This window comes from Oryctolagus cuniculus, chromosome 4 (assembly GCF_051225735.1).
Source record: "Oryctolagus cuniculus isolate XC-2025 breed Fujian yellow rabbit chromosome 4, ASM5122573v1, whole genome shotgun sequence".
NCBI lineage: Eukaryota > Metazoa > Chordata > Mammalia > Lagomorpha > Leporidae > Oryctolagus > Oryctolagus cuniculus.
In genome coordinates, this window is record NC_142870.1 from 132,500,050 (window position 1) to 132,525,634 (window position 25,585).

General features: G+C 42.9%; 2 long non-coding RNA genes across 4 annotated transcripts in view; both read left to right on the forward strand.

Moving 5' to 3' along the window:
- Positions 1-25,585, forward strand: part of LOC103350414 (uncharacterized) — a 47,642-nt gene that overhangs the window by 3,101 nt on the left and 18,956 nt on the right. Inside the window, exons 1-3 of one of the 3 annotated variants that reach the window (XR_011388155.2) lie at positions 10,317-10,590; positions 12,215-12,367; positions 19,629-19,715. This is a non-coding gene — a long non-coding RNA (uncharacterized LOC103350414). Of the gene's footprint in view, positions 1-10,316; positions 10,591-12,214; positions 12,368-19,397; positions 19,536-19,628; positions 19,716-25,585 lie in introns of those variants that run through there. The other 2 variants (XR_016233259.1, XR_016233258.1) reach the window with 2 other exon arrangements.
- LOC149127120 (uncharacterized) lies at positions 19,753-21,161 on the forward strand. Its single transcript, XR_016233261.1, has 2 exons — positions 19,753-19,890; positions 21,037-21,161. It is a non-coding gene; the product is annotated as an uncharacterized LOC149127120 (long non-coding RNA).

Here is a 25,585-nt window from a genome sequence, read left to right on the forward strand (position 1 = left end):
TGGTAAAATTCAACTGTTTTTGTTGAATCAAAGTATACAACTAAGTTTTTTTTAGTATATTCATAAAGTTGTACAACCATTGCCACTGTCTAATTTTATAACATTTTCATTACCCTCAAAAGAAGCTTAATATCCATGAGTAGTTAGTTTTAATTCTAGTCCCAGGCAGCTACTACTCTACTTTGTTTGTATCCATTTCTTTGCTGAGATTTGCCTAAATATGGTCTTTTGTAACTGGCTTCTTTCACTTAGCATAATGTTTTCAAGGTTCTCCCGTGTTAGACATCTGTTGATATTCTTTCGCCAAATAATATTTCATTATGGATATGTCATATTTTATTTACCTATCACAGATAAGCATATTGATGGACATTTGGGTAGTTTCTTGTTTGGGGCTGCGATAAGTGATGCTTCTATGAACATTTGTGTCCAACTTTTTATGTGGACATATGTTTTTGTTTCTCTTAGATATAAACTAAGAGTAGAATTGCTATATCATATGGTAACTCTGTTTAACATTTCAGGAAATGCCAGACTGTTTTCCAAATGTCTGCATCGTCTTTCATTCCCACCAGCAATGTATGGAGTTCCAATTTCTTCATTTCTTAGCCAACCCTTATTATGGTCTGTTAGATTGTAGCAATCCTAGTGGGTTTGAAGTGATACTATAATTTTGATTTGCATTTTCTAAATGACTTGTGATTTTGAGCTTCTTTTCATAATTACTTGTGTATCTTCTTAGGAGAAATGTCTATTCAAATGTTTTGCTCATCTTTTAAATTGAATTGTCTTTTTATAACTGAGTCGAGAAAGTTCTTTATATAATCTACATACAAATCCATTATCAGATATATGACTTGCAAAATATTTTCCAATTCTGTGTTGACTTTTTACCTTCTTGATGGTATCGTTTGCAGCACACAAGTTTTAAACTTTGAAATAGTCCAGTTTGTGAGAGCACTTCAAAGGCTTATCAAAAACTGGAATTAAAAGATAAGTTTATTTTGGTATAAAACAATCTTGAAATCTGGGCATAGTTTTTTTTCCCTTATTTTTTATTTCTCATAGTTTTTTTGTAATGTAGATTTTCCACAAACTTCAAAGTGTCTTAGTATTTTTCTTTTGCTCTTTATAGTTTTGATGTTATATCTAAGAAATCATTGCCTAACCAAAAGTCATCAATTTACCACTATATTTTCTAAGAGTTGTATACTTTTAGCTCTGAAGTTTAAGTCTACTGCCTATTTTGAGTGAATTTTTATTAAGTTTTGTAAGATATGAAGGCATCCAACTTCCTTCTTTTGCATGTGAATTTCAGTTGTCCCAGCCCCATTTGTGAAAATGAATGCTCTTTCCCCATTGAATTGTTTTGGCATCTTTGTAAAAAAAAAAAATCAATTGGCCATAAATGTGATTACATTCCACTTCTGGACTCAATTCTGTTCATCAATCCATATGTCTATCCTAATGCTAGTTTACCACTGATTTCTGTAGCTTTGTACTCATTGTGTATCTCTTATCTGAAATGCTTGGGGCTAGAAGTGTTTTGGGTTTTGGATTTTGGATTTTTTTCAGATTTTGGAATATTTTGGAATAATGAGATACACTGGGGGGAAGATCCAGTTGTAAACCCAGCATTCATTTATGTTTCATATGCCACTTGTGTAGATAGGCTGAAGGATTTCTATACTATTTTTGCCAACTTTGTGCATGAAACAAAGTTTGTATATACTAAACCATCAGAAAGTAAAGACACTGCCATCTCAGCCACTCCTGTGGTGGTTTGGCATCACTGTCATTCCTGACTGAATTTATCTGCTAAGGATAACCAATGAGTTTCTTGTACTCATTCATACATAAGTACTTCATAGTAAAAAATATGTCATAGCATTCATACAGTGAAAAAAATAAGGTGTTCAAGATGACTCAGCAGCAGGGTGTCATCACCAATCCCTCTGTTGTCAGCTGTTAAACAGCAACAAACAACAGCAAGCTTTCAGTGTTCGCCTATGATGGTGTGTGTTTTAACAAATTAGTTAATTTTATCTGAAATGCAGAGAGAAAGAGATAGATCTCCAGCCCCTACTTCACTCCCAACTGCCTGCAGCAGCTGGGACAGTGCCAGGGTGAGCCAGGAGCTGAGAATTCAATCCAGGCCTCCTCGGTGAGTGACAGGGACCCCACTACTTGAGCCATCAGCCAGCCTATTGAATATTAAAGTCCCTTCGATTTTCAGTTCATGATGATAGATCTTTGCATTGTTTCATGCCCAGAATAGCATTAAGTGGCATGGTGTTCACTGCAAAGCTGACAAATCAGCTTCTTGAAAACACAACTCAGACTTTCATTTTTAGTTCTAGGCATTGTTTTTCTGCTTTTCATTAGCTCCTGTTCATCACTTTCTACAAAGAGCTGCATCAGTTTATCTTTTGATTTCTGCAAGTCACATGTGGTGGTCATTCCAACGTCAGGCTCTTCTATAGGACATTTTGCACTACACCACTGTCTAGTTTTTCTAACAGCTTTACTTTCTGTGCTGTAGATAAACATAAATGCTTTCTCCTATTTTCTCCCACCTGAGTGGCTGTAACCCAATTACTTGAGCCACTACTGCTGCCTCCCAGGGTCTTAATTAGCAAGAAGGTGGAGTGGGGAGCCAGAGCCCGGTGTCAAACCCAAGCACTCTAATATGGTACTTGGGGCATCTTAGCATCTTAGCTACTTGGCCAAATACACACTCACTTTTTCTTAACCCTCTCCACCCATAGGCTCTCTGCAGAGTTTTGTTTTGTTTTGTTTTGTTTTGTTTTTTGACATTTACAACAATCTCTTCAGGGCCAGGCATTTATGCTAGCAGTTTAGATGCCCACATCTTACATCAGAGTCCCTGGGTTTGTGAGTATGCTTGTGAGAAGGGAATCTGGGCATATTCAGAAAAGACATTGTGTGAGAGGGCTGGGAATTTTTTTCCCCCTTATAAATGCTGGATAAAACTGTGTATTGTGCATCTGTGTTGTGACTGTTAGCTGTCACATGAGGTCAGGTATGTTTTCCACTTGTGGTATCAAGTTGGTGCTCAAAAATTTTTGGACTTTTGGAGGGGGGCGGGATTTGTTTAGGATGCTCAACTTATGCTAAGTTTGAAATTGGAAAGGAGTCTTCTAGTTGTGATCTTGTTTTCAACACTGTCTAGGCTATTCTGGCGCCTCTTATTTCCAACTGAATTTTAGGGTTAGTTTAGTTTCTGCCATAAAGCAAGCCTGGATTTTGGTAAAGATTGCATTGAATTTGTAGGTCAGTTTGGGGAGTAGTGCCGACATAGCAACTTAAGTCTTCTGATCTGTGAACAAGGGATGCCTTTTCATTTACTGGGGTATTCTTTCATTTCTTTCAACAATGCTTTGTCATGCATTGCCTTATAAAACACATATCAAAACCCAAACACAGTGCGTCTATTAGCTGCATGCATACAGGCATAGCAGATCAGGCATAGCAGCTAATTTTTTTTTTTTTTTTATTTCTGAGAGATACTCAGAATTCGTACTCTTGACTAAAATCCAATTATCACTGAGCTTTATACATGAAGCCACATTCTCTTGACCCTTCCCAAGGCAGCTTTTACAAAATGCACTTTGGTATTGTTGTTGGCAACAGCTAAACTTACCTGATACCAAGCTTCCTTTATGTACTAATTTATTTAACCTTCCCAGACATCTAATGAGGCAGATATTCTCTGATCCCCACTTTAAGGGTGAGGCACAGGGCTCATCCAACATTCTACAACTAGTAATTTTTAGAGTGGAGATTTGAACCCAGCACCTTTAGTAAACTGTAGGTTATGCACTGCTCAAATGCTACAAAAGAGTATGTGCAAAGTGAAAAGTAACCCTGTGCTTCCCTAGTCACCATGTTCTCCTCCCCAGAGAGGCACTAAGCTCATGGCTTTCTCTATGGCTTCAAGAATGTCTATGCCAGGCAGTTTTCCCTTTTGGAGGATCTGTGGGAAAATCTTCACACTGTTTTTGCTATCAGAATAAATGTTGCATTTATTCAATACTTACTTTTTTCATTTTATAGATATTTGAGTCTTATAGCAATATCTATTTCTCCATTTTTTGGGCCACTTAGAAACTTATCAAAATTTGCAGTCATTTCTAGTAGTTATCATGTAGGCTGTCCATCCCGCATTTATCTGCCTTAACTTTTCCCCCATTTTTACCCTTGCTTGACTTATTTATATGTTGCTTGAGACCCTCTGGAAGTGGAAGAGAAATAGGGAATTAATTAGTAAATGATTAAATGATAAAAGGGTTTTAAGTGGGCATAGAACAAAGATGAAATTTCAGCTCAATTTGGGTGGCTCTGGAGGTTTTGTAATGATTTGTCAGTATAATGAAGATTTCATAAATTAGAGTGGCATGGGAATACCCCTCTATAATTAGTAAAAAATCCTAAAAACAAAGTAATTGCTTGATCGTTCAATCTTTTTTTTTTGAAAACTTTTTATTTAATAAATATAAATTTCAAAAGTACAACTTTTGGATTATAGTGGATTTTCCCCCCCATAACCACCCTCTCACCCACAAAACCATCCCATCTCTTACTCCCTCTCCCATTCCATTCTTCATTAAGATTAATTTTTGCTGGCGCCGTGGCTCACTAGGGTAATCCTCCGCCTTGCAGTGCCGGCACACCGGTTCTAGTCCTGGTCAGGGCACCGGATTCTGTCCCGATTGCCCCTCTTCCAGGCCAGCTCTCTGCTGTGGCCAGGGAGTGCAGTGGAGGATGGCCCAAGTCCTTGGACCCTGCACCCCATGGGAGACCAGGATAAGTACCTGGCTCCTGCCTTTGGATCAGCGCGTTGTGCCCGCCGCAGCGTGCCGTCCGTGGCGGCCATTGGAGGGTGAACCAACGGCAAAGGAAGACCTTTCTCTCTGTCTCTCACTGTCCACTCTGCCTGTCCAAAAAAAAAAAAAAAAAAGATTCATTTTTAGTTATCTTTATATACAGAAGATCAACTTAGTATATACTAAGTAAAGATTTCAACAGTTTGCACCCACACAGATACACATAGTATGAAGTACTGTTTGAATACTAGTTTTACCATTAATTCTCATAGTACAACACATTAAGGACAGAGATCCTACATGGGGAGTAAGTGCACAGTGACTACCGTTGTTGATTTAACAATTGACACACTTATTTATGACATCAGTAATCACCCAAGGCTCTTGTCATGAGCTGCCAAGACTATGGAAGCCTCTTGCGTTCACAAATTCCAATCTTATTTAGACAAGGCCATAATCAGAGAAAGGTACCTCCCTTCAGAGAAAGGTACCTCCTTCTTTGATGGCCCATTCTTTTCACTGGGATCTCACTCACAGAGATCTTTCATTCAGGTCATTTTTTGCCACAATGCCTTGGTTTTTCATGCCTGAGAAACTCTCATGGGCTTTTAGGCTAGATTTGAATACCTAGAGGGCTGAATCTGAGGCCAGAGCGCTATTTAGGGCATTTGCCATCCTATGAGTCTGTTGTGTATCCTGCTTCCCATGTTGGATCCTTCTCTCCTTTTTAATTCTATCAATTATTATTAGTAGACACTGGTCTTATTTATGTGATCCCTTTGACACTTAATCCTATCTTTATGTTGATTGTTCAATCTTTATTATGTATTCTACCTGTAACATAATAACAAAGTGGTCAAAAAAGGATAAAATTGTCCAGGATCTCTAACTCTGAATGCTTAACTGTATTTCACCTTTTGAACTTTAGTTACCATATTTGTGATGTTTTAGTTGATGAGTTAAATCACTTAAATTAGCTAGTTACAAGAGTAAAAATTAAGAGACTGTCTTTAGCAGTTACTTATTCTTTTTTTTTTTTAAAGATTTATTCTTATTTATTTGATAGAATTACAGAGAGAGGTAGAGACACACAGTGAGAGGTCTTCCATCCTCTGGTTCACTTGCCAAATGGCCGCAATGTCCAGAGCTGAGCCGATCTGAAGCAAGGAACCAGGAGTTTCTTCTGGGTCTCCCACTTGGGTGCAGGGGCCCAAGCACTTGGGCCATCTTCCACTGCTTTCCCAGGTGCATTATCAGGGAGCTGGATCTGAAGTGGAAAAGCTGGGACTAGAACTGGCGCCCACATGGGATGCCAGCGCTGCAGGCTGGGGATTTAAGCCATTGCACCACAGTGCCAGCCCCAGCAGTGGCTTATTTTTTAAAGTCAGATTACTGAAGTTAAGTTTACATACAATGAAATTCACTTTTTAAAATTTTGCTTTTAATTAATTACTTAGTTTTAACCATTTATTATTTTAATTATTTGAAAGGCAGGGTGAGATGTTGTGGTTGATTCATTCTGAGAGGAGGAGCATGGTGGGGGCAAGAGGTGCAGAGTCACCACATGTATCCTGGGAGTTGGGTGAAAGCAGGCCAGAGAAGAGCAGCCCTCAGACTCATTTATTTCAGTTGGTACAGCAGCTTAAATAGCCAAGGCAGCCAATCCAGTCAAGGGGCAGTTTGTGCCCTAACCAATCACAGCCTGTTGCCAGGCAGGCTCCATTGCCCGGTGGGTTCAAAGCCATTCTTGAGTAACTGACACTCGCTTGCCAACAGCCATCTTGGCATGGCCTTCTCATTCCACCACATTTCCCCCTTTTCATTTATTTTTGAGCAACAGGAGGCATGATTCTTGGCCGTACCACTGTTGACCCCATTTCCATATAGTCTCCGTATGTGGCTGTGCCTGTCTTGGGTTGTACCCCAGGGGATCTTACCCGTCTTTGATTATCCAGCGCTCAAAATGGGAGACTACAGGAGTGCTTGCTCAGATGAGGGAAGGAATGAGGAACAATGGTAGTCAGGAATGTCATGACTGCACACAGGCTATGGGCTGTTTGAGCGGCTGACCAGAGCTAGTGGGGTATAAAACAGTAACAGATGTGGCTATGGGCAGTTTCTCAGGGTAGGATGATAGGGCAGGTGCGTCTGCTAACAAGGAGGTCTCTCTCAGTCTTGTTTAGCTGGTTCTGGTTGACTGTCAGTTGCAGGCTTGATGTTTCTGTCTGTTACCCAAATGGGCTGTCCCACATTCTCTGGAAAGACAAAAGCATATCTTCGGCCCTTGGTTAGCAGTAGCCTTTCTATGGGCGTTGGAATCCAGGGCCTGAATTCTGTGTCCGCTCCTACATTAATGGCAAACATGCAGATGGGATGGGGTCTAGCGGCTGCCCTGAGAGCCTGGGGTGCCCAAGGACTGCCACAAATGTGGGGATCCTCACTGGGTGTGGATGGGATAACCTCTCGTGAGTTATTGTCTGGAGGTAGTCTGTGTCTATCCCAGGAGTATTTGGGGGGTGGCTGACTAGGCATTGCTACATTGTTTGTTACATTGTTTGCTACATTGTTTGCTGTCATGTCATTTTCACTGTTGGAGCTCTCTCTGCATAAGTCATCAACTGTTGTCTGTGAGGCAGACGCCTGGAATGTCAGGCTCTTATCACTCACAGATTCACCATGTTTGGTAATCTGCGTGGGATTCTGAGAGGGGGGTATTTTCCCATGTTTGAGTGTTTAAGAGCAGCATGCCATGTCAACTCTAGCCAAAGGAAAGACACGCACAGCACTGCTGCCATAACAAAACAAATTCCTAGCACCTCAGTAGCTGATGGCATTCTGCAGGGGGTTCCCTACGTTAGACGAACAGACAGTGGTATATCAGATCATACGTATGTCCTGTGCTTAGTGGGGGACTTCCTTGATTCGTTAGGTCAAGGCCGTATGCCCACACCGTGTCTCCAGAACGTCACCTCTCTCGAGTGAGGGAAGATGACTTGGTTCCGAATTCTGGGATGATCAGTTCGCTGGGTGAATTGAAAGTAAAAGGAGGAGCCGAGAAGCAGTGTTATGCTTCTGGGCAGTGTGTGCCTAACCTGGGGTCACTTAGACCAAGGAAAAGGACAAGGACAAGGAAAGGAGCGTAGGAGGGGGTTCTGTGCTCACCCTCACAGAACCGAACAGCACACAAAACACCGAGGGGTGTACTTGCCAAAATCAAGGGGGGACCTTGCTGAGTCGGACACGCTGTCTCTTTCTGTCATGTTGGGCGCCAGATGTTGCTGTGGATTTGTTCTGAGAGGAGGAGCGTGGTATGGGCAAGAGGCACAGAGTCACCACACAGACCCTAGGAGTCAGGTGAAAGCAGGCCAGAGGAGAGCAGCCCACAGACTCATTTATTTCAGTTGGTACAGCAGCTTAAATAGCCAAGGCAGCCAATCCGGTCAAGGGGCGGTTTATGCCCTAACCAATCACAGCCTGTTGCCAGGTAGTATTTGAAGTCACCCAATCACAGCCTGTTGCCAGGAAGGCTCCGTTGCCAGGTGCGTTCGAAGCCATTCCTGAGTAACTGATGCTTGTTTGCCAGCGGCCATCTTGGCATGGCCTTCTCATTCCACCACAGTGAGAGAGAGAAAAGAGAGAGAGAGAGACAGAGACAGAGAGAGAGAGAGAGATTTCTATCCACTGGTTCATTCCCCAAATGCCTGTAAAGCTGGGGCTAGACCAGACCACCAGGAGCCAGGAACTCTATCTGGGTCTCCAAGATGTGTGGAGTGTGCATTAGCAGGAACTTGAGTTGGAAACAGAGGTGGTACTCGAACTCAAGCACTACAATATGGGATGCAGGTGTACAAAGGAGTGCCTAAACCCAAAGTTCCAGGAACCTGCCCATATTCACCTTTTAAAAGCATACAATTCAGGGCCAGTGATGTGGTATAGCTGGTAAAGCTGTGGCCTGCAGTGCTGGTGTCCCATACAGGCATCAGTTTGAGTCCCAGCTGCTCCACTTCCCATTCAGATCCCTGCTAATGGCTGGGAAAGCAGTGGAGGATGGCCAAAGTCCTTGGGCCCCCACACCCATGTGGGAGACCTAGAAGAAGCTCCTGGCTCTTGGCTGCGGTCTGGCCCAGCCTTGGCCATTGGGGCCATCTGGGGAGTGAACCAGAGGCTGGAAGCTCTCTCTCTCTCATCTCTTCCTCTCTCTCTCTGTAACTCTGCCTTTCAAATAAATAAATAAAATGAACCTTAAAATAAAAAAGCATACAATTCAGTGATCTATGAATAGACCAATACAGTCATATCACATCACCACAATTATCCTCCAAAATTCCCTTTTGTGTCCTGATGGTAAATCCCATCTCCCTCCCCTGGCCTCTGGCAAACAGAGTCTGATTTCTTTCCAATATAGATTGCCTTTCCTATAATGTCATACAAATGCAATCATAGAATATGTAGTCTTTTCTGTCTGACTTCTTTTACTTAGCATAATGTTTTTGAGATTTATTCTATTGAGTGTATCAATGGCTCATTCCTTTTTACTGCTGAGCAACAAGTTTTTTGCATGAATATCACAGTGTATTTATTCATTTGCCAGTAGAGGGACATTTGAGTTACTTCTGCTTTTGAGTCTCATATATAAAACTGCCATGAATATTCAAGTACAAAGATTGCTGGGTCACATAGTATGGTACATTTAACTTCATAAGATTGGCAGTTAATTTCCAAAATTTATTGCCAAATTTGGGTGAGATCATTAAGAATGGGAGTTACTGTTTTCATGTAGAATTGGCTATGGCCTGGGATAGTTTCAGATCTAGTCACAGTATATTGAGAAAGAAGGGGGCATAAACACAAGTGTGTGACTAGAGAATCACTTTCCGTTAGTGTCTGTGCTGTCTGATTGAGCTTGTGTACAGCTCAGGTGCTCTCAGGGCTTCCCTTGAAAGGGATTAGAGGGGCTGGTGCTGTGGCATAGTGGGTAAGGCTGCCGTCTGCAGTGCCAGCATCCCATACGGGTGCCAGTTCGAGTCCTGGCTGCTCCACTTCTGTTCCAGCTCTCTGTTATGGCCTGGTAAAGCAGTAGAAGAAGGCCCAAGTCCTTGCGCCCCTGCATCCACGTGGGAGACCCAGAAGAAGCTCCTGGCTTCTGATTGGCGCAGCTCTGCCCATTGCGGCTGTTTGGGGAGTGAACCAGTGGATGGAAGACCTCTCTCTGCCTCTCCTTCTCTCTCTGTGTGACTCTGACTTTCAAATAAATAAATAAATATTTTTTTTAAAAAAGAAAGGGATTGGAAAAGATGACCTCAGGTTCATTACAGGACAGAGTCTTAGGATTCTATCAGCTCCAGGAGTTTAACCTGAAGACCAGAAAGCATGGAGCCTGAGAACATCATTGTCACCAAAGTAGGTGACAGCCTACTTCGCCACAGTGTCAGCCTCAGCATATGAGAGATTCTTGCCCTTCTATTGCAGATGGTGTAACTGAGACTCCAAGAAGTTAGGAATTTGCTCAAGGTCATTTTACTACAAAGAGTGGGGCGTGAGGTCTTCCTGAATGCTGCTGTTTCGGTGAAATTTGAGTAGGACCAGGAAATTCCGTAAAATGTAGGAGCCCTGAGATAGTCACTGCTGATGTAAGCAGTCTTAAGTAGGCTTTACCATCTGCTTTTTTGGATATAGAAGAAATGTGGGAATGAATGGACACTGGATATATGAAGCAGGACCCCAATTCAAAAGAGAAAAGGGGGTAAGTAGAGAAAGTAGAAGACAGATCATGCCAGAGGGAGCCTGAGAGGCTGTAGATCGTGGGAGGGCAGAGAAGGAGTGAGGGTGGGAGGGAGACAGAGCAAAGGCTCCCAGGTCGTGACAAAGCTGGTCTCCAAGGAAACATGTTGCTTCATTCCCAGTCATTCCCAAACAGCTCCTAGAATAGATCCTACCACTTACTCCTGGTACTGGGGAGAGGTCATTTGAACAAAGGCGTAGTGATGTTTTGGAAGGTCTGAACCCTTGAAATATCTCCATCTGTCTGGAGTTCCTTTCTCAGAAGACAAAGTACTGCTTCACCTATAATTAAAGAGAAAAATAAGTTCTGGTTGGAGAAGAAGAGGCACTTATTTTGAGAGCTAATTAGTATGAGGGACAGCAAGGAACAGGCACTGAATGTATGATCTCATTTAATCTTTCCAACAGTCATATGCAGGAGATATTATTAGCTCCATTTTTTGTACACAAAGATGATGAAACCAAGAGACTAAGAAACTGTTTACTTTCCATGTGAATATGCCTTTATGAGCCAGTAAATAGACTTTGTGTCCAGAGGTATTTCTGTCCTATGTAAATACTCTAATGTATAGTTTTGCCTGAAATTATTACTGGAGATTTTTGAAAACAAGCTTCTTAATAAAGCAACATGTTTTCAGAAGCTCTATGGATTGAGGAACAGAGGACTGTTAAGTAACACATAATTCTGTGAACTGTGAATACCCCCAGTGCTGTTGTGATCATTCATGAATAGAAGAGATGTTTATGTAGAAGTAGAAATTTGCTCAGTACTGATACTTAAACTGTTTAAAGGGTAGTTAAGTTTGTTTTTTTTTTTTTTTTCCAAATATGTGTTTTGGCATTTTTTTAAAAGTGCTAACAAGTGACACTTTATTGTTCCACACAAATCAGTATGTTCCTTGAGTTATAAAGTACTTGCTCACATCTATTTTATAGTACGAGGCTCTTAAATATGAGTGCAAAAACGTCATGAAAATTTGTATTATGCTTTAATTCTCTTCTTCCACGAGCTGCCTAAAGTCCCTTCAAGTAGCTTCTGATGGCTTAAACTTTTCCTTCTGATGAACTTTCAGGTTCTTTGTTTTTTTGGAATTTATGGTGAAGATATTCAGTTCCCCAAAATATTGTGGGCTTTGCTCTATGGAACAATTAAAAATTTTTAACTTAGATGTGAACAGCTTAAAAAACGTACCAAAGTGTCTGCTGTATTAACCTCCATCAGCAAATCTTTGGAATCATAGGCTGCTAATGGTCTGTCTGCTGGAAGAGATTTGCAATCAATAATTTAAAGGGATCTGGATAGACTGCCTCCATGCAGCATTGACTGACCTTGAGCTTTGCCAATTTGTGTCCGGAAAACCCCTCCTGCAGCCCAGGATCTCCCTTGAATACTACAGAGCTGAAAGCTGTCACCAGAACTTGATCCCACACCACTCTGTTGCCAAGCAGGGGGCTGCAGCCAAAGCAGTTTGGCTGTGGGTGATCATCTGGAGGAAGCTAGCTTCTGGCTTGGAGGAAAGCTTAGGAGTGATGGTATCTAACCTCTCTGGGCCTATCAGAAAATCAGCATGTGAACTCTTTGGCAGGTTCTGCTGTTGTCAGCCAAGTGCGGCCCTTTCTGGAAGCATGAAGACCTGAGGCAGAACTGCCTAGCCACCAACCCTGAAGTAATTCTGTGTGTTGGGCTAGAATGGAATTCACCAAGATATGAAACTCGCAGAGGGATATCTATAAGAAAGGTACTACACCAGAAAAAACAAAAACACAGCTTTTATCAAAGATATCACTTCCAACAGTTTGCCTGACAGGTGTCGTGGGCAAATTGGTTTGGAAAGAAATCTAGGAAGATGTTTGGCTGCTTTCTGAAGTAAGGGGGAAATGCTGTCGAAGGCCGGCGCCCCTGCAATGCACAACTCCCAGGCATGCTGCTCGGCTGGTAAGGAGAGCTGGTGGTTTCCAAGCCACCTGTGACACACACAGCATGATGTGTTCCTGGCCTGTGGACTCTTGTGGCATGGAGTCTTCACAGTTAAACAGCAGATATTTATTCAAGACTGATGGCTGGCGTACAAGGTGAAGTTTTACGTAAGGAAAAAACAAATGGAAGACAGAGTTTAATACCGGGATCCAAATCCCTTTAGCATTTACTTTTTCTTCTTTCAAGATTTTATAAGATTTTTTTTGACAGGCAGAGTGGACAGTGAGAGAGAGAGAGACAGAGAGAAAGGTCTTCCTTTACCGTTGGTTCACCCTCCAATGGCCGCTGCGGCTGGCGCACTGTGGCCGGCGCACCGTGCTGATCCGATGGCAGGAGCCAGGTGCTTCTCCTGGTCTCCCATGGGGTGCAGGGCCCAAGCACTTGGGCCATCCTCCACTGCACTCCCTGGCCACAGCAGAGAGCTGGCCTCGAAGAGGGGCAACCGGGACAGAATCTGGCGCCCTGACCGGGACTAGAACCCCGGGGTGCTGGCGCCGCAGGCAGAGGATTAGCCTATTGAGCCGCGGTGCCAGCAGAGATTTTATAAAATTTTCTACATGCTTTTATGAGTTTCAACAAGATGGAAATGTGGATCCTAACTTTTTTTTTTTTTTGGACAGGCAGAGTTAGACAGTGAGAGAGAGACAGAGAGAAAGAGCTTCATTCCGTTGGTTCACCCCCCAAATGGCCACTACAGCTGGTGCACTGCGCCAATCCGAAGCCAGGAGCCAGGTGCTTCCTCCTGGTCACTCCATGCGGGGCCAAAGCACTTGGGCCATCCTCCACTGCCTTCCCAGGCCACAGCAGAGAGCTGTAATGGAAGAGAAGCAACTGGGACAGAATCCGGTGACCTGACCGGGACTAGAACCCGGAGTGCCGGTGCCGCAGGCAGATTAGCTTAGTGAGCCATGGCGCTGCTTCTAGCTAAGATGAAGCATAAAAAATGTTATGGAAAGAGTTAGCTTCTTAGGGTAGTGTTTCAATATAGAAATGGGCTTGCTAAGTGTAGGAAAGATGGCTGAGTCCATTTTATATTGCTATCACAAAATATCAAGTAACTTGTAAAATCTAGTCTGGGTAACATTTATTTATTTATTTATTTGACAGGTAGAGTTACAGATAGTGAGAGAGAGAGAGAGAGAGAGAGAGAGAGAGAGAGAGAGAAAGGTCTTCCCTCCGTTGGTTCACTTCCCAAGGGCCGCCACGGCTGGTGCTGCACCGATCCGAAGCCGGGAGCCAGGTGCTTCTTCCTGGTCTCCCATGCGGGTACGTGTGTGATGACTGCAGCCACCGTTATCGAATCAGAGTAGTTTCATTGTCCAAAGAACCCTGATGCTCTTGTCCACCCTGCCCTCTCCTCAATCCTTAACAACCACTTTAGAGTTTGTGTTTTCCTCTTGGAGACTCTAAAAGATGTTTTAAAAACTTTTATTGGTTTCAGGAAGGTGGAAAATTGGCCTCATTGATCTTTCTACTGTCTCCATAGTTTTAATTTTTCCAGGACGATTCCTAGTTGGGATCAGAAAGTTATCTTTCTGGCTTCTTTCACTCAGTGCATTTAAGTATCTTCCATGTCTTTTCATAGCTTGATACCTATTTATTTTTTAAAATTTATTTCATTTATTTGAATGCAAAGTTACAGAGTGGGGAGGGGAAGATAGATCTTCCATACACAGGTTCACTCCCCATATGGCCACAATGTCTGGGGCTGGGCCAGACCGAAGCCAGGAGCCAGGAGACTCTTCCAGGTCTCCCATGTCTGTAGCAGGAGCCCAAGGACCTGGGCCTACTTCTTCTGCCTTCCCAGGCACATTAGCAGGGAGCAGGATGGGAAGTGGAGCAGCCAGGACTCAGATGGGCACTCATTTGGGATGCTGGTGTCACAGTCAGCAGCTTAATCCATTATGCCACAACACCAGTCTTGATAGTGCATTTCTCTTAGGCACTAAATGATATTCCGTAGACTGGATGCACCACAGTTTGGTTAGCCACTCACTTTCTGAAGGGCACTTTGGTTACTTCCAAGTTTAGCAATAATGGAAAAAGGAAGCATTAACACCCATTTTGTGGGGCTTGTGTGGGCATAAATTTTGAACTTTTTGGGTAAAACAAGGAGCTCAATTGCTGGATCTTATGTTAAAAATATGTTTAATTTTTTATGAAGCTACCAAAGTGTCTTCCAAAGTAGCAGTATCATTTTGTATTTCCACCAGCAATGAATGAATGTTCTGATTAGTCTACAGCCTCACCAGCATTTGGTGTCAATGTTCTGGATTTTACTCATTCTTTAAATTTGCATTTCCATGATGACACATTATGTGGATTTTTTTTCTTGTGATCAGTTTCCATGTCTATATCTTCTTTGGTGAAGTATGTATTAAGATCTTTGGCCCAATACTTAAATTGGGTTGCTTGGGGGCCGCATTTGTGGTATAGTGGGTTAAGCTGCAGCCTGTAATGCTAGCATCCCATATGGCTGCTGGTTCATGTCCCAGTTGTTCCATTTCCAGTCCAGCTCCCTGCTAATGCACCTGGGAAATCAGAACTCCTTGAGTCCTGCACTCATGTGGGAGACCCGATGAAGCTCCTGGCTCCTGGCTTCCATCTGACCTTGCTCTGGCCATTGTGGCCATTTGGGGAGTGAACCAGTAGATAGAAGATATCTGTGTGTGTGTGTGTGTGTGTGTGTTTCTGCCTTTCACTGTGTAACTCTGCCTTTCAAATAAATAAATAAATAAATAAATCTTTAAACAAATAAATTGGGTTATTTGTCGCTCCCCCTCTTCGTGGAGGAACGACACAGGACCCTGCGCTGTTCTTTCGTCTGCTCAGCCCTCCCCGGGTTTGCTGCTGGTTCTTCCCGGGTTGGCTACTGACCCTTCCACCTCCGTGGAAGGGCGGTTCCCCCTGCCACATTCCCCACTTCCGCGGGGGAGCGGCACACCGCCCGCCGGCTCTCTCGGGGGCTGCACAGGTGTTCCTTCAGATAGATGTTCCTGGTGCATGTTGTCTCTCTCCTCCTTTATAGTCCTCTTCCACCAATCCCAACTCGGCTGCCCACACGCCGAGTATGCTGCTCTCCTCCAATCAGGAGCAGGATCAGCTCCTGGAGGTCATCACTCAAGTTGGCAAGAGGCAGCTGCGTAGAAGCTGTTTTCTCCTCTCCTAGCGCCATATTGTGGGAGAGCAGATGCATAGAATAAGTCTTAATTCCAGTAACTTAGTCTAGTCCGAGTTGCTCCCCACAGTTATTTGGTTTTTGTTGAATTTTTAGAATTCTTTGTATATTTTGGAGATAGTCCTTTATTAGATGTCTTTCGTTTTCCTTTTTTTTTAAGCTTTTATTTAGTAAATATAATTTCCAAAGTACAGTTTATGGATTTGTTTTCCTTTTTTTGTGAGATTTATTTATTTGAAAGAAATAATTTTATTAAAAATTTATTTTTATTAAAAATTTATTTGAGAGAGAGAGAGAGTGAGATCTTTCATCCACTGGTTTACTCCCCAGATGGCCACAATAGCCAGAGTTGAGCTAATCTGAAGCCAGAAGCCAGGAACCAGGGGCCAGGAGATTCTTCCAAATCTCCCATATGGGTGCAGGGGCCCAACCACTTGGGCCATCTTCCACTGCTTTCCCAGGTGCATTAGCAGGGAGCTGGATTAGAAATAGAGCAGCTGAGGGGCTGGAGCTGTGGCATAGCAGGTAAAGCCGCCACCTGAAGTGTTAGCATCCCTTTGGCACCAGTTCAAGTCCAGGCTGCTCCACTTCTGATCCAGCTCTCTGCTAATGCACCTGGGAAGGCAACGGAAGATAGCCTATGTCCTTGAGCCCCTGCACCCACATGGGAGACCTGGAAGAAGCTCCTGGCTCTTGGCACTGGATTGGCCCAGCCCTGGCCATTGCAGTCATTTGGGGAGTGAATCAGTGGATGGAAAATCTCTCTCTCTGTCTCTCTCTCTGTCTCTCCATAACTCTGCCTTTTAATAAATAAATAAATCTTTAAAAAAAGGGAAGAAGTGGAGCAGCTGGGACTTAAACTGGTGCCCATATGGGATGCCAACTCCACAAGTGGTGGCTTAACCTGCTATGCTTCAGTGCCAGCGTCTGGATATGTTTTTTACAAATATTTCCTAGTCTGTGGTTTGTGTTTTAATTATTTTGACAATATCTTTTGCAGGGCAGAAATTTTTAAATTTTATGAAGTCCAGTTTATCAATTCTTCCTTTCATGGGTTATGGCCTTTTGTGTTGCATCTAAAAAATCATTGTCAAGCCCAAAGCCATCAAGATTTTCTCCTATGTTTTCTACTAGGAGTTTTACTGTTTTGCATCATAAATTTGTTTGGGATCCATGTTTCTTTTCATAATCTATATTTTTTCGATTAGACTATTCTTTTGTTAGTAAGGTATAGTAGCTATTTACATATTATTTATCTTATATTAATTATTACTATCATTTATGTAGAGTATTTTAACACAGAGTAGAATCTTCTCTCCAGAGATGTTCATGCATATAATTATATGCTAGGGATATTATGGGGGTCATTTATGGATCATATCTTTGGACAAAATAGTTTTTTCACTTGGTTTTTAAAGATTTCTTTTATTTATTTGAAAGGCAGAGTGATGATAGAGAGAGGGACATGTGGAGAAATACAGAAGGAGTTCTTCTATTTGCTGGTTCACTCCCCAAATGGCCACAATATCCTAGGCTGGGCCAGGCTGAAGGCTAAGGAGTCAGGAACTCCATCTGGGTCTCCCACATGTGTGGCAGGGACCCAAGTACTTAGGCCATTCTCTGCTGCCTTCCCAGGTGCCTTAGCTGGATGGGAAACAGAACAGCCAGTACTTGAATTGGCACTCTGATATGGGATGCTGGTGTCACCAGCAGTGGCTTAGCCCACTGCACTACATTAGCCTTGGTCCCTATGATTTTTGAAGTAAGTTACCATTCTGAGATTTTATGATACATTGGTTGAATACTGCTTTAGTTAGCCCAGAAAATCTAGGTCTGGTCAACTATGCAAACTGCCGGAGCTGTGGTGTAGCAGGTAACGGCTTTACCTGCTACACCACAGTGCCAGCATCCCATATGGGCACCGGTTTGAGACCCTGCTGCTCCACTTCTGATCCAGCTCTCTATTATGGCCTTGGAAAGCAGTAGAAGAAGGCTCAAGTGCTTGGGCCCCTGCACCCACGTGGGAGACCCAGAGGAAGCTCCTGGGTCCTGGCTTTGGATTGGCCCAGCTCCTGTGGTTGTGACCATTTGGGGAGTGATCCAATGGATGGAAGACCTCTCTCTGCCTCTGCCTCTCTGCAACTGCCTTTTGAATAAATAATTAAATCTTTTTTTCTTAAAAAAAAAAAAAAAAAGCCTGATTTGCTATAGTCGACTTAGCGCTCCTTAGAAAGCAGAGACTCAACACTTAGGAATCACACATTTGTTGAGTATCCAGTGACCCACACCTTTTTCCCAAGAAGAAAGAAGCAGCTGTGGCCTATCACCTTTGAGTATTTTGGCCAGCAGCCTGGCATGTTGGGAATTTATGTAGTGATGCTTTTTTGAGATATTCAGACCCTCCCAGAGCAAAGCAAAGTCACTACAGGGAACCGAGAATATTAGAGATTTATGCCTGTTTTGTAATTTGACTGCAAGAAACAAAGCCAATTTCTGCTCAGCAGCTAATATAAGATGAACTGAAAACTACAGAGAAACATGTTTAAAGACAATTAAAAAATGTGTGGTATTTTTGTCCAGTCACTCACATTACCCATCTTGTAAGCAGCTTGAAAACATTTTGCACGCCAGAAAGATGAAAGCATTTGATATTTGTGTCCCAGAGGTGGAGGGACAAGGAGAGCTCTGGATTCTTGAAGTCCCCAGAATCTGGTTCTGCATATATTGCACATAGTTACCAACTGCTCAAAATCAGCAAGGCCTCATCTGGGCCTCTGGACATGTCAAGGAACAGTATGTGGCTGATTAAAGTGAATGGGCTTAGAAATACAGGGCAATAAGAGGTCAGAGATTGCTGGGGATTTTTGTTTAAGTGTTTTTTTTTTCCAATTTAAGCAGCAAGACTTCACAAACTTAGAGTACTAAAAGTAGAAATTTTCTAAAAGGGATGATGTTAGGTGAGAGCATATCAATTATTATGATTATTTCATAGGAAAATGTTTATTATGTCAATTTTTTTTCTTTTCCTTTTGAAGTTTTTCTTCTTTTAGCTCTTTCCTAATGAGCTTTCTGATCCCTGCAGTCCTAGCCCTCGCTTCTTTGCCCCTTTCAAAGACTATTCTTTCCTGTCTTCAGCAAGTCCCATCAAAGGAATGTATACTTTGCTTTTTATGTGTGTCTTCTTTCCTTGAGGACACATGCCCTGGGACCACCTGATGTTGTTCCAGAAAGATGAGTTCTGGTGCGACAAAGGTGCCAGCCAAGTGCACAGTTCTGACCACAGTCTGATTTGGAGGTGGTGTCAGGAGCCCAGGAGTGAACACCGCTACTCCTGCCGAGATTTGTAGATAGTAGCTGATGCTCTGGGAGACGGTGCGCAAGCAGGGCCCCGCCCGGATTCATGTTAGTCAAGTAATTGTTGGGCCCACTATATTTGATCAGCCATGGAGAACACCCGAAGACATCCCACCTGTTAAGCACAAGGCACAGTCAATCTTTGCTGTCAGTTGAAAGAATGGAGGGATGGGAAAAGGGAGGGCATGAGGGAGGGTGAGAGATTGGAAGAGCTCCTAAAGAAGAGGCTTTTCTTTGCTCACCAAAGTCACAAGCCTCCAGGTTGGGTTCAGTAATGACAGGGAGGAGCTGCTATGTGGATGCGCCCCCTGTGTGGCATTAAAAAAATGGAGCAGGAGCATATGCAAGCAGCACGCCCTGCAGCTCTAGCAGGGGATGGCGAAGTGCAAGCTCCAGGGTGAGAAAGAAGCCTGTGCAGAGAAACCATCTGGGAAAACTCTTAGGCTCATTTGAATTGAACCAAGCTGAGACCGTAAGCATTTCTTTCCAGGTTGATCCAAGCCGAACAATGACACAACGTGAAGGCTGATGTTCAGTGGTGGAGGTGCCCATGTGTCCTCGCCTAACAGCTGTCACGGTGAGTCCATGCTGCTCCTGAAAGCTGGATAATTAACTGCCGGGTGCTTTGAAGTCCGTGGAAAGCTGCTTCCTACTGTGGTGCCTTTGCAGCCCCTACAACCGCCACGTCAAACGCTTAGTGCCTCAACCACATCAGTCCCGCTGACTCCTTTAGATGTGCAAGCTTCTCAAAGGTATTCAAATCCCTAAAGCTGCCATTTGAGGTCTTTTAAGACAGGTGTTAAAAAACTGGGACTTCTTTTTTTAATCATTAGATTATTAACTAAGTTTGCCAAAACCATGATTGTAAGTTACAGATGTTTGTACCTTTGTTGTTGTTGTTGTTGTTGAGGGGCACTGTTTTCAAAGGCGTTGTTTTTGGGAGAGGTGTATACAGGATGGTTAGACCTAAGAATTGTTCAGAAAGTGGCGTTATACTAAGAAACATTAATAAGAATATGTTAACTTATTTTTGCAAAGCTTAATAAAGAGGCCAATTTCACTTCTCTCTACCTTAGACGTATCAAAATAGGCATTGGGTAAAACATATTTATAAAAGATTCAGACTTTATGTTCAGAACAAGTGAAGGCTTAAACTAGTGTGTGTGTGTACTGAAGGTAGCAGAGAAAAGTACACCTGAAGAGCATTTGGGCCCATTTGTGTTCCATATGCATATCTGTGACACAGGGGCAGCTGAAACTCTGTAAAGGACTTTGGTTTTTATAATTTCACTTTGAGACTGCTGAAAAGGAAAAAGAACTACCATGGTATTTTTAAAGATAACGTTTCACACCCTAATTGTGAAATGGATTATTAAGACTCTGAAATTATGTTCGTTATTTCCATATATGTTATGTTGTTGTAAGGAGAATACCAGTGTTTTCATGCTGAGATTATTTGGTAGGGTTAGTAAAGGGTAATTGCCAGCTTGGGTTTATCTTTGTAGTAAAAAATCAAATGTGGCCTGTATTGAAACAGAAATTCAAGACTTAACCTGGTCTGTGGCTATCATTTGCACTTAGCAAAGCTTCGTAGTTATTTTTCTTTTAAATTTACATTGTTGTGCCTTTAGGGAGTAGAGGGGAAGGCATAAGGAGTGTTTTTGGGGATAAAGTTAAAATTGTTTCATTAAATGATAATGGACTTAATAGTCCAGTTAAAAAGAGCCAATATATTAGCCTGAATTAAGCACTCAGTGCTGACATGGCTGATGGTCAGGAATTGCATTTGGGCCTACAGAGCTGAACATCATATGTGAGCATAGGTTAGGGATGGGTTTCGTTCTTTTTCTATAAGGAAATAACCATTATGTTTATAAATTACTCCAATTTTTTAACAGAACAGCTATTTCAGATGCAATCAATCGGTTTGTTTTGGCCCAAAGTAAGATTCGGACATCTATCTGAACATTAGGAATGCAGCATGGCTCACTGGATGCCACAATAAACAGAACTGGATATAAAATTCTGTACTATGTCTCTTTCTCTAGCACCTTGGCTATAAAACGGGCTAACAATGCTATTGGGAGGAATTAGTAATTTTGTATTATTTCGCAAATGCACAAGAGATTTTGCTGATTAGTTTTTGGAAAGGGAACTATTAAAGCTGGGTAAATGTATGTCTTGAAAAATGCATTTGCTCTTGGTTGATATGAGATTTAAAGTTGGGGCAGGCTGCATCAGAGCTCATCTTTGACAAAGCTTCTCAACTCACTCTCCGACCACTGGCTTCTCCCTGAAGTGTCCTCCCCCCGCGAAGTGTTCCTTCTCCCTGAGTGTCCTCCCTGGTGGTAAAGGACACTTTACCACCAGGGGGTTTCAGCTCTTCCTTCTGCACTGTACTTATCAAGGTTGCAAACATGTTTTCTGGATTTCTGGATTCAGTAGTCAAAAGGCTTAGTAGCATCAGGTCCATGTTGCATGGCTCAATTGGGTTAGAGCTGGTTTGGGCTCCATTTCCCTCCTAATCTGGCGCTGGAAACACTGGAGTTTTGACCTTTGCACTATGATACAAATGACAGTAAATGCTATTATCCTTCCTCTAAATTCTTACAGGTTCACAGAGAAGGAAGGCACATGCAGAGATTACACTCTACTAGTGGAATTCTAGGCTTCGGCCAGGGAGAGGACCTGGAGGAGAGCAGAGCAGGTGCTCCTCATGTCCAGTAAAGCCTGTCCCTACTTTTGCCAGGGGCAAGGCTTGTCCTGAGCCCTCACCAGAATAGCAGACAGGGCAGCCTGGACTTCCAAGGGTAAGGGTTGGGGGACAGAAACACAGGGGTGCCAACTGGAAGGGGGTGATTCACTGCCCAGCTCTACCCACCCCCTTCCCTTCAAGGGCTTCTTCCTGCTGGAGGTAGGTGAAATAGGAATTGAATGCAGAATTCCTGCATCTGTTATTTTTAACTTTATTATGATTATTATTTTGAAAGATAGGACTTCAAAGAATCTGGCAGGTGCTAACTTCAAAAAATCCACATAAAACACTGCCCAGACAGTTCAGTTCTGTTGGGCAACTCTGCAAGGCCATCAGGCATCCAGTGCTAATTTTTTTTTTTTTTTTTTTACTTTAGCCTCTTGTTTGGAAACTTCGATTTGAGAATGAGACTGTATATTTTCTCTATGACAATGCAGGCTTTATAAGCTTTGCCTAAGTTTTTATTGGCACTCTGGGAAGCTTTCTGTGTGGGCAAAATGTTGCTATTGCCCAACATTTGGCCAGTGGTTTAGGAGACTGAAGAAACACATCTCTGGGTTTCGCACATTTGATTCTCCCATGTTGATGGTGTTTTCCTGGAGAGTTTGCAAGTACACATGCTCAGGGCTTAGCATAAGTGCTCAGAGCTGGTTTCTTAGCTATTTGCTGAAATAGGGGATGAGCAAAATAAAGATTTTTGTGAGCATGCTGCTGACCTAGCCATCTTTCCTATTATGAGGAAGAGGACTTCGCACTGGACAGTCCTCTTTGCTGCAGATACATTGATCCTTTTATTTCATTGCTTTCTTAGCCAGTTCGATGCCTGGCAACCTGGAAGTCTCTTGTTGAAAATATTTACCGTCTCCCTATCATGTATATTATGGCATGAACATATGTGACACTCGAATGATGCACAGGATGAGTAAGACCTGGCTCCTGCTCTCAGCAGATTTAACTGGTGAGGCAGGACTACAGCGGATGCAGTGGGCCTTATTCAGTGCTGTGTATTAAGCAATCAGTGGGAGATCTATCTGTATGCATGACTTAGTGCTCCAGTTGTTCAAGAAAGGAGGTAGTCTGTTTTGGGCTGGGCTGTTCAGAATAGGTGAATATGGTCCTAAACTGGGCTGCAAGGGTTGAGAGGGATTAGGCAGACTATAGGCATGTGAGTTTTAAGGTGAAAATGGAGTTACAGGGCAAAGACGTTTGGGTCAGACTGAGGCAGGGGAAGACTAAAGAACATCTCTTTATTCTATAGCTAATGCTGAAATATTTCAATGCAATGGTGGGAAGGATGTGATGAAAGCAATGTTCTAGGAAGATTAATCTGGAAGCTTAACTGATTAGAGCAATGGGAGATACAATATGGAGGAAGGCTAATTGGGAGGTTCTTTCTTTAAACAATTTATTTATTTGTTTGAAAGGCAGAGTTACAGAGACAGAGGGAGAGACAGAGAAATCTTCCATCCTCTGGTTCATTCCCCAAATGACCACAGTGACCAGGGCTGGGTCAGGCCAAAGCCAGGAGCTTCATCTGGGTCTCCCACATGGGTGCAGGGGCCCAGGTACTTGGGTCGTCTTTCACTGCTTTCCTAGGCGCATTAGCAGGGAGCTGGATCGGAAGTGGATGTGAACCTGTGCTCATAAGGGATGCCAGCATTGTAGGCAGTGGCTTAACCCGCTATGGCATAACACAGGCCCCTAGAGGCTCTTGAATAATGCAGGCAGATAGTGAATGGAGCCTAATTTAAGGTGGGAGAGGAAAGAAAAGCAGGGAAGGGATGATTTTAGAGAATCGCCCTTTAGGAAAGATAGTTGAATGTGGTTGGATGAGGAAAGAGGGGAGGAGTGGACGGCACTGTAGTTTACCTGCAGCTTCCAGCCTGCAGGAGAACAGGAACTGAGAGCTGTGCCCTGCCTTTCATTGCACGTGCTCACTTTTCTCCAGCCTTGCAGGTCTGCTTGCTGTTCCTTGGGCAAGGTAAGTCTTGCCACTCGAATTCTCTGCACTTGCCAGTCTGCTCAGAACACTCTCCCCCTGACTTGTGCCTTCACTTGCAGTCCACCTGGCCCTCTCCATTAATTTATGTCACCTTTTTTTTTTAAAGATTTATTTATTTATTTGAAAGTCAGGGTTACACAGAGAAGAGGCAGAGAGAGGTCTTCCATCTGATGGTTCACTCCCCAGTTGGCCACAATGGTTGGAGCTGTGTTGATCCAAACCAATGTCACCTTTTTAAACATTGGAGTGCTCAAATAATGCACTAAATATTAAAATATGACTCTTCCCAATGTTCTTGCAAATTTTTAGGGTAGAGAGCCTAAGCTGTAGAAATTGCTCAGATGTGCCCTCGTCAGAGCAGACACCTTGGGATACTCCGGCTCCACTTTCCTTTAACCTGCTTGATTCTTCTTCATATAATGCTTCCTCAGCTGACAGTGTATTATATAATCATCTGTTTTGTTATTTTCTATCTTTTTTAGTAAAATGTAATGGTGTCTATGCATGACTTTGCCTCTCTTTTTAATGGCTGTATTCTCAGCACCTATTATAGTGCATGGCACTTTTAAGTTCCCAATAAATATATGAATTAAATGAATAAAACAGCAAGTTCAAAAAACAGGCTAATTTAGGAAGAGGAGGAGATGGAAGATGATGAGTTATCTTTGAAAATGGATCATCCTAGAAGAAATAACTTTAAAAAAGGTTTTATGTATTTATTTGAAAGGCAGAGTAAGAGAGAGAGGGAGAGAGAGAGAGAGAGAGATTGATTTTCCATCTGCTGATTTACTCCTCAGATAGTCACAATGACCAGCGCTGGGCCAGGCTGAAGTCAGAAGCCTGGAAATTCTTCCAGCTCTCCCATGTGGGTGGCAGGGCCCAGGTAGTTGGGCCATATTCCGCTGCTTTTCCAGACTATTAGCAGGGAGCTGGATTGGAAGAGGAGTCAGCAGGACATGAACTGTCACTCATATGGGATGCTGGCATTGCAGCAGTAGCTTGCCCTGCTACACCACAATGCCACCTCCAAGAATTGACTTTTAGATACTGGCTGACAGGAGCTCAAGGTTAGGAGGCAGCTTTGGGGTTCGTGTAGGTCAACCTTCTTCGTAAGCATCAGAACAGCCCCTGTGGGCTCCACTGGTGCTTATTTCTGGGTTCTTGCCATACTGTAAGAGTCCATTTCTTTTCCTCTGTGGTTGGTTCATCTTTTCTTTTGGAAGGAGGGGAGAGCAGCTTTGGAATGGGAGGGTGTATTGGGAAGCCATTGACTGTGAATGGATGACCCGAAAGTCCCGATTTTCTCTCTTAAGCCATTATATAACTATTCAGTGCTTTTTAGAAACTCCAATTATAATTATTGGAATGATTTACTACAAACTTCGTGAAACATATTTGACATAGCCTGCCATAATCCAAATGAGACCAAACACCCAAGCAAGGCACACCTGTAGCTCATTGCTTTCCACTGTTTCAATTGCTCTAATTCCCCCTTGTGCTAGGAGCATATTAGAATCACCTGCCAAACTAGTTTACAGTTTAATGAAGGAACTCATATGCATTCATTTGGTTTTGCAAAATAATCTCCTTAAGAAAACACATTTTTTCTTTTCAAATGCTGTTGAGCCTTTTCTTGATCCAAACCACTGTGTAACATCACTGCTGACTGTATTGAAATGAATGAATACAT